The sequence below is a fragment of the Heptranchias perlo genome, unplaced genomic scaffold (genome assembly GCF_035084215.1).
Source record: "Heptranchias perlo isolate sHepPer1 unplaced genomic scaffold, sHepPer1.hap1 HAP1_SCAFFOLD_56, whole genome shotgun sequence".
NCBI lineage: Eukaryota > Metazoa > Chordata > Chondrichthyes > Hexanchiformes > Hexanchidae > Heptranchias > Heptranchias perlo.
This window is the reverse complement of record NW_027139581.1, coordinates 4,037,959-4,046,994: the sequence shown is the minus strand read 5'-3', so window position 1 is coordinate 4,046,994 and position 9,036 is coordinate 4,037,959. Positions and strand designations below refer to the sequence as shown.

The following is a 9,036-nucleotide window of genomic DNA, read 5'->3' as shown; positions in this document are numbered from 1 at the left end:
ATTACCCATTTTCATCGATGTCAAAAGCATCAGCCACTGGGTGCTCTCTCTCTGCCCTGTCCCCTGCAGCCACGGTTTCCTCGGGGGTGGCGGTGGGGGAACCAACAATGGCCCCAGCAACATCCGGGTTGTCATCCTGCATCTCATCCATTCCCAGCGGCATCTCGTCTTCCTGGTCAAAGGTCAGTCCTTCCCGCAGGGTAAAGTTGTGCAATGCGCATCAGACAACCACAACCCTGGACACCTTGACAGGTGAGTACGGCAAAGATCCCCCGACCTGTCCAAGTATCGAAAGCGTGATTTCAGCTCCCCGATTCTCCTCTCCATGACTTGGCGTGAGCACACGTGGGCACGGTTGTTCCTCTCCTGAGCTGTACTATTGGTCCTGTGGTAGGTTGTCATCAGCCACGGCTTCAGCGGGTAGCCCTTATCACCTGAAATCCATCCAGATCCTTGCTGCTCTCCGGTGAAGGTATCATTGCAAGTCTGAGTGGCGAAGGACGAAGGCATCATGGGCACTTCCCTTGTGATCTGTATTTACACTCATGATCCACAGGTCGGCATCGCAAAGGATCCTCACATTTCACCAATTAAACCCCTTCCTGTTGATGTTAGTGACAGGTGCCTCATTGGGTGCCTTCCATGTCACATGGGTTCCAACGACAGCCCGTGCGCTCTTGGGAATCCAGCGATCCAATGGAACACGGTTGACCTCTCCCTTTGGGGAATCCAGTGATCCTGTGGAACACGCTTGACCTCTCCCTTTGGGGAATCCAGCGATCCTGTGGAACACGGTAGACCTCTCCCTTTGGGGAATCCAGTGACCCCGAGGGGAATCCAGCGATCCTGTGGAACAAGGGAGACCTCTCCGTTTGCCGCGGTGGGGACATGTCAAGGTTGATGAACTGGGAAATCCTGCGGAATATCGCGCCCCTGACCTCATGAATTCACTCTCACAGGTCTCTGGGTGATGGTGTATCTGTGACCTGATGAATACAGACTCTCGCCGCGCTCTGGGTGATGTTGCACATGTCACCAGGGCCTGACTGAAATGACCCACATGCAACTGACGAGGCCCTGCAGGAAGTAGAAGGTAGCTGAAGGTCCTCTTGTAACATCTCACAGAGGCGGCCGATTGCCTCCTTCCTGAAACGAAGTCTCCACACAGATATCTCTTCCGATAACAATGTGGTTGATGTGGTGTATCTGGACTTTCAAAAGGCGTTTGATAAAGTGCCGCACGGTAGGCTTATCATCAAGACTGCGGCCCATGGAATAAAGGGGGCAGTAGCAACATGGATACAGAATTGACTGGGGAACAGAAACAGAGAGAAGTGGTAAACGGTTGTTTTTCGGGCTGGAGGAAGGTGTACAGTGATGTTCCCCAGGGTCAGTGCTGGGACCACTGCTTTTCTTGATATTTATTAATGACTTGGACTCGGGTGGACAGGGCACAATTCCAAAATTTGCAGATGACACAAAACTTGGAAGGGTCGTAAATAGTGAGGAGGACAGTGATAGACGTCAAGAGGAAACAGACAGTCTGGTGGAATGGGCGGACACGTGGCAGATGAAATTTAAAGCAGAAAAATACGAATTGATACATTTTGGTTGGTAGAATGAGAAGACGCAATGTAAACTGGAGGGCACAACGCTAAAAGGGATACAGGAACAGAGAGATCTGGGGGTTTATGTGCACAAATCGTTAAAGGTGGCAGGGTATGTTGAGAAACCGTTTAAAAAAGCAAAGGGATACTCGGGTTTATAAAAAGAGGCACAAGTACGAAAGTATGGAAGTCATGATGAACCTTTATAAAACACTGGTTTGACCACAACTGGAATATTTTGTCCAGTTCTGGGCACCGCACTTTAGGAAAGATGTGAATGCCTTAGAGAGGGCGCAGAAGAGATTTACTGGAACGATTCCAATGATGAGGGACTTTAGTTACGTGGATAGACTGGATAAGCAGGCTTTGTGGTTCTTGGAACAGAGGTGGTTGCGAGGAGATTTGATAGAGGTGTTCAAAATCATGAAGGGTCCAGACAGAGTAGATAGAGAGAAACTGTTCCCATTTTAGTGGAAGGGTCAAGAGCTAGAGGACGTAGCTTTAAGGTGATTGGCATAAGAACCAAAGGTGACGTGAGGAAAAACTTTTTTACACAGCGAGTGGTTGTGATCTGGAATGCACTGACTGAGGGGGTGGTGGAGGCAGATTCAATCATGGTTTCAAAAGGGAACTGGATAATTACTTGAAAGGAAAAAAATGCAGGGCTACAAGGAAAGGGACGAGCTGGAATGAACTTGCACAGACGAGGCACAGACTCGATGGGCCGAATGGCCTCATTTCGTGCTGTCACCTTTCTCTGACGGTCTGATGAAAATGGGAGAAGAGTGAAAATGAGTCAAAATACGACCGAAATGACAAGTACCTGGAGTGGGGGTCGAGCCCACGCTGGTATAAACTCATTGGATTTTATATCTAAATTCATAACCACTCGGCCATCCCGCGTTTTGAATTTGTATGTAATGTGCCTGAGTGTCATTTCTTTCATATCTTCGTCAGTCAAGGTCCAGAATGAAATGATGTCGGGAGTGGAGAAAGAGGAACAGAGAGGCAATTTGAAAAGCGTTGAAGAAGTGACACACGCACACAGACAGATCCACACATGTGTTGGTTGAAACACTCGATGGAAGCTTTGAGAAAGAAAGCTCTGAACCGGAGTCAGCAGGCTTCAAACCTGCGCGGGGAGACCCCAATGGATTTCCAGTCGATCGCCTCAACCACTTGTCTGCGACTACTGGATTTCAGTTAAATGCTGCTCACTTAAAATTGTAACGATCCTTCCGTGCGGTAACTTTTCTGTGATGCCAATGGAAGACGAGTGACAATGAGCAGGATCAAAATGTAACCGAAGTAACAGCTGCGAGGAGTGGGGTTCGGAAACACGCGGGGATAAATCCACTGGATCTTAAATCCAAAGCCTGAACCACTCGGTCATCCTGGTCCTTCCAGCACGACCGCTCGTCTTTAGCTTTTTCCATTCCAACAGAAGCTTTTAGAGTCCGTTCTGTTTCTTGCTAGTTGACTCTCATTTTCTATTTTCCCTCTTTATCAATTTCTTGATCCTCCTTTGTTGAATTCTAAAATGCTCCCAATCCTCAGGCTTACTGCTTTTTCTGGCAACTTTATTTGCCTCTTCCTTTGATTTTATACTATCTTTAATTTATCTTGTTAGCCACGGTTGGATCACTTTTCCTGTTGGGTTTTTGTGCCTTAAGGAATATATATTTGTTGCAGTCTATCACTGTCCTCCTCACTGTTCACTGCACTTCCAAGTTTTGTGTCATCTGCAATTTTTAACATTTTGCCCTGTACACCCAAGTCCAAGTTATTAATATATGTCAAAAAAGCAATGGTCCCAATACCGAACCCGAGGGAACACCACTGTACACCTCCCTCCGTCCGAAAAACTTTCACTTGCAATTGATCTCCAATATTTGATGTAGAAAATACACTGAACGTCGAACTCGGACCATCCGACTTTCCACAATTTAATTTCACTGACATTCCAGCGATTTTAAAACCTGCTCTCTGACTCACTCTTCACCTCGATTTCAGAACACTAATAATGTGCAAGTTATGAATACGCAGAATCGAGCTGTTTGAAGACCCGGGCTAATTCAGCCGCTCGAAACAGAGAGAGAGAGAGACAGAAAGAAATTTATTTCCAATATTTGATGTGGAAAATAGATTGAAAGACTAACTCGGACCATCCCAGTTTCCAAAATTTAATTTCACTGATATTCCAACGATTTGAAAACTGTTTATTAAGGTCTCTCTCCCTGTCTCTTTCTCCCCGTGTCTATCTCTCTCTCTCTGTCTCTTTCTATCTCTCTCTGTGACTCTTTCCACAATAGCCCGTTAAATGAACTGTCATGAAATTATGAGTTAAGGCGGAATAGCAGAAATCCATTGGTCCTCAATCAGTCGATTGTCGCAATCAGTTGCAAAAACCTGTTGATCTGACTTCACCCGCTGAAGAACATTATCATCCGCTTTTTAATCATGAGGTGCGGTGGCCAAGTGGAAAGGCGTCGGTCTCGTAAACCGAAGAGCGCGGGTTCGATCCCCGTCCGTACCTGCTTCGCGTTTCAATTTTTAATGAAATGACCTATTTGATGACAGTTTGTTTAACTTTCCACGGGCCACTGTTGAAAGAAGATTCACCTTTCAAATTTCCATCTCTCTGTTAATTAAGATTCAGAATAAAGTGATGTGGGGTGCGAGGAAAAGAGTGATAAAGAGAGACACTCAGAAAGAGAGAGAGACACTGGGACAGGAAGAGACTCTCTCGGTCTGTCTGAGTCTGTGTCAGTCTCTCTCCCTCCATCTGTCCAATACCCGCAGATTTGAGAATCGCAGGGTCAAAGAAGGAAACAGATTGGAACACATTGAGCCTGTGTCCTGTTTCAAAACCGACTCCCAGGAAAACGGCTCCGCTAGAATCGTTAAATGGTCAAAGTTTTTCCGGCGAGTTTGACCTCCTCCCTGAGATGGGGAGACACGGGGACGTGGGGCGATTAAAAGGCTTCAGAAAAACCAGTTCCAATTGGATATTCTCCATCGTGGTGAGATATCCCCCCTCAGCCAGGGATTCAATTCCCCGACGGGGAGGAAGCATTTTTAAGAGGCCAACTACAAATTTTACTTCTTTGCCTCGCTTCTTCTTCAAAAACGACAGAGAGAAATAGAACAGAAAAAGAATGAAACAGGTGATTGTCACTTTCAGAATATTATTGAGCGGAGACTGTTTGGGGACTGAATTCTTGGGGCCCGTCTGTTGCAGAGCCCAAATGTGTTCCGATCTGTTTCCTCCTTTGACCCTGTGATTCTCAGATATGCGGGTAGTAGAGAGAGGGAGGGGAGAGACAAACTGACAGAGAGAGAGAGCGAGAGGGAGATATAGAGAAACAGAGACTGTGAGAGAGAGAGAGAGAGAAAGAGAGAATCAGAAAGAGAGAGAGAGAGAGAGAGAGACATAGACTGATCCTGAGACACACATTGAAACATAGAGGGAGGGGGCGAGAGAGGTTTAACGATTTTGCCTCTGTGTATAATGTGCCTAAGTGTGTGTGTGTGTGTCTCACTTGTTCTAAGATTTCTGAGTGAATCTCTGTTTCTCTGTCGTTCTCTCTCTGTCACTCTCTCCCGCTCTCCCCACATTACTTTATTCTGGACTTTGACTAACATCGAGATGGAAATGTGAAAGGTCAGTCTTCTTTCAACAGTGGCCCGTGGAAACCAGGGTTCAATTTCCCGACCGGGAGGTTACAGTTTTATTGCCTTTAAAAGCTTCACTTTCATTTCTCTTGCAATTTATCTCCAAGTGGGGGTTTACCAGAAAGATCCCACATACAACAATGAAATGGATGGGCAGTTAACCTGCTTTTTGTTGGTGTTAGCAAGGTCACATTAATAGCAATGACAAAATACCAGGTACATAATGCAGGTGTAAAAAGAGTGTCACTGAACAGTATGAAAGTGTAAATTAAAAAGCTACAAGGAGTGGGCTTCAAACCGCAGAACTGCTCGAGGTGTCAGCAGTCGCTCAGTGGGCAGCACTCTCGGCAGCCAGCACACAATCTGCTGAAAGAAGACTTGTCTTTCACATTTCCATCTCTTTGTCAGTGAGGATGAAATAATGTGGGGAGCGGGGGAAAGAGAGACAGAGAGAAAGAAAGACAGAGAGACACTCTGAAAAGCGTTGTGAAAGTGAGACACACACATAACACACAAAAGCAGACACACACACACACACACACACACACACAGACTCGTGTAGGTTGAAACGCAGAGATGAAAGTTTCGAAAAGAAAGCTCTGAGCTGCAGTCGGCAGGATTCGAAGCTGCGTGGGGAAACCCCAATTGATTTCCAGTCAACGACTTGACTTGCTCCAAACGCTGCTCACAGTTAAATTACAAAGATCCATCGCTCTCTAACAGACGAGCATTAAGAATCAGGATGCCTGTGTGGGTAATGTACCTGTATTTTTGTGTCTCACTTTTTCAAAGCTTTTCTGAGTGGGTTTCCGTTTCTCTGCCTTTCTCTCTCTCTCTCACTCTCTCCCGCTCCCCACATCACTTCATTCTGGACCTTGAGGAACAAAGAGATGGAAATGTGAAAAGTAAGTCTTCTTTCAACAGTTGCCCGTGGAAAGTCAAGCAAATTGTTAGCAAATAAATGGTTAAAATAGATTAAGTGAAACTTGAATTGTGTGTAACGCCATCTGTGGTGAGTGTCCTGGAGCAGCGCACTTCAGCTCCTCGTTAGTACAGTGGTGAGTTTCCCCACATATCACACTCGAGGCCGGGACTCAATGACCCGATAGAAAAAATCAACTTCTGCTGCTTTTAAAAGCTTCACTTTAATTTATCTGCAACGTTGGATGCGTTATCAGCCGTCGCTCAGTGGGCAGCACTCTCGGCAACCCGCACACAAACTGTTTAAAGAAGGCATGTCTTTCACACATTCCATCTCTTTGTTAGTCAAAGTCCAGAATGAAATGATGTGAGGAGCGGGGGAAAGAGTGACAGAGAGACACTCTGAAAAGCGTTGAAGAAGTGAGATACACACGCACAGACACAATATACACACACACTGACACAGCAGACACTGATACACATGCAGACTCTCACACACACAGGTGCACCACTGACAGACAGATATACACGTGTACGTTGAAAGGCAGACGTGAAGGGTCTGAAAATAAAGCTCTAAACCATAGTCGGCAAGGCTCGAACCTGCCCGGGGAGAGCCCAATTAAATTGTTTATCCATCGCCCGAAACAACCCCCGCCACGACTGTTTGAGTTTAGCGAAATGCTGCTAACTTAAAATTGCCACGATCCATCGCTCTGCAACAGACGGGCACCAAGAACGACCATGCCTCTGTGTGTAATGTGTGTGTGACTCACTTTTCCTAAGCTTTTCTGTGTGAGTGTCCGTTTCTCTGTCTTTCTCTCAATAGTTCAATATTCAGTTTGCCTTCTGGATTACCTGCTGCACCTGTATGTTGACTTTTTGTGTTTCATGTACGAGGACACCCAGATCCCTCTGTACTGCAGCATTTTGTAGTATTTCTCCATTCAAATAATATTTTGCTTTTTTATTTTTCCTGCCAAAGTGGATGAATTCACATTTTCCCACATTATATTCCATCTGTCAAATTTTGCCCACTCGCTTAACCTGTCAATATCCCTTTGCAGACACTTTGTGTCACTCTCGCAACTTGCTTTTCCACCGATCTTCGTATCATCAGCAAATTTGGCCACATCCTTCATCCAAGTCATTGATATATATTGTAAATAGTTGAGGCCCGAGCACTGATCCCTGCGGCACCCACTAGTGACAGATTGCCATTTTGAAAATGAACCTTTTATCCCAACTCTTTGTTTTCTGTCAGCCAATCCTCAATCTATGAGCTCTTATCTTGTGCCTGTTATTCTCTGCGAGGTAAAGGCCAGAAGCAGTGGCTGCAGCGTGGCAGGAAGCGGCAGAAGGCACGGGTGGGTGCAAGTGTGGAGAATAACAAGCAGCAGGGATACCAACTTTTATGTGGCATCTCATCGAATGCCTTTTGTAAATCCAAATATACTGCATCCATTGGTTCCCCTTTATCCACCCTGCTCGTTACTTCCTCAAAGAACTCTAATAAAATTGTCAGGCACGATTTCCCATTCATAAAACTATGCTGACAATTTAGATTGTATTGTGAGTCCGCGAATGTCCTGCTGGATTCGAGCATTTTCATTTCACACACACGAAAATGTTGAAACGCGGTGGTGAAAGGTCTGAAAAGTGAAATCTAGACCGTAGTCGGCAGGATTCGAACCTGCGCGGGGCGACCCCAATGGATTTCTAGTCCATCGCCTTAACCACTCGGCCACGACTACTTGGCTCCAATACAACGCTGCTCCCTTAAAATAGCAATAATCCAGCACTCTGCGACACAGAACCGCAGAACTGGTCCAGGTATCAGCCGTCGCTCAGGGGGTCGGATGTTCACGCTCGTTCCTCGTCAGTACGGTGGTGACTATCCCTGGCGATTACACGGTGGACCTGGGTTTAAGTACACCTGGACGATGAACTTCTTCTACCTTTAAAGATATAATTTATTTCCAACATTGGACGTGTGAAAAAACACTGATAAACGAACTCGGACAATCCCACTTTCCACAATATAATTCAACTGATATTTCAGCGATTTTATATCTTGCTCTCTGCGTCACCTCGATGTCAGAACCACAATAATGAGCAAGAAATTAAAGGCAGAGTCGCGTTGTGAACAGACCCGGGCTAATTCAGCATCCCGAGTGGCTGATGGAGGCAGATTCAATCATGACTTTCAAAACGGAACAGGATAAGTCCTTGAAAGGAAAAAAATGCAGTGCTCCGGGGATAGGGCTGGGGAGTGGGCCGAGCTGGGTTGGTCTTGCATCGAGCCGGCACGGACACGATGGGCCAAAAGGCCTCCTTCCGTGGTGTGACCTTTCTATGATTCTGTGATGCAAATGGCAAAAGAGAGTCAATGAGCAATATCGAAATGTAACGGAAATAAAACCTACCAGGAGTGGGGGTCGAACCCACGCGGGTATAAACCCATTGGATCTTAAGTCCAACGCCTTAACCACTCGGCCATCCTGGTCTTTCTGCAATTTTGTTCTATGTGTAATGTGCTTGATTGTCATTTCTTCTACGCTTTTCTTTGTCATTAAATACATGGTTCGAATCGATTCACTGAAACTTGAAGCGTGTCCAACGCTATCTGTGCGGAATATCCATCAGTGGCTCACGCTAGTTCCTCGTTCGTGTAGAGTTTAGTATCCCCATCTGTCAAGCGGTTGATTATGGTTCAATTCGCCAATGTCGAAGTCCCATTGTTGTTGCCTTTAAAATCTTCACTATTTCATGTGGAAAATACACTGAATGTCGAACTCGGACCATCCCACTTTCCACAATTTAATTTCACTGATAT

At 45.8% G+C, this 9,036-nt stretch overlaps 3 non-coding genes across 3 annotated transcripts; 1 reads left to right on the top strand and 2 right to left on the bottom strand.

Annotated features, from left to right (window-relative positions):
* The first annotated feature begins 4,071 nt into the window (after positions 1-4,071).
* Positions 4,072-4,143, top strand: trnat-cgu (transfer RNA threonine (anticodon CGU)). Its single transcript has one exon. It is a non-coding gene; the product is annotated as a tRNA-Thr (tRNA).
* Positions 4,144-7,872: 3,729 nt separating this feature from the next.
* trnas-aga (transfer RNA serine (anticodon AGA)) lies at positions 7,873-7,954 on the bottom strand. Its single transcript has one exon. It is a non-coding gene; the product is annotated as a tRNA-Ser (tRNA).
* A 669-nt stretch (positions 7,955-8,623) lies between these two features.
* trnal-uaa (transfer RNA leucine (anticodon UAA)) lies at positions 8,624-8,706 on the bottom strand. Its single transcript has one exon. It is a non-coding gene; the product is annotated as a tRNA-Leu (tRNA).
* Between the last annotated feature and the right edge of the window lie 330 nt (positions 8,707-9,036).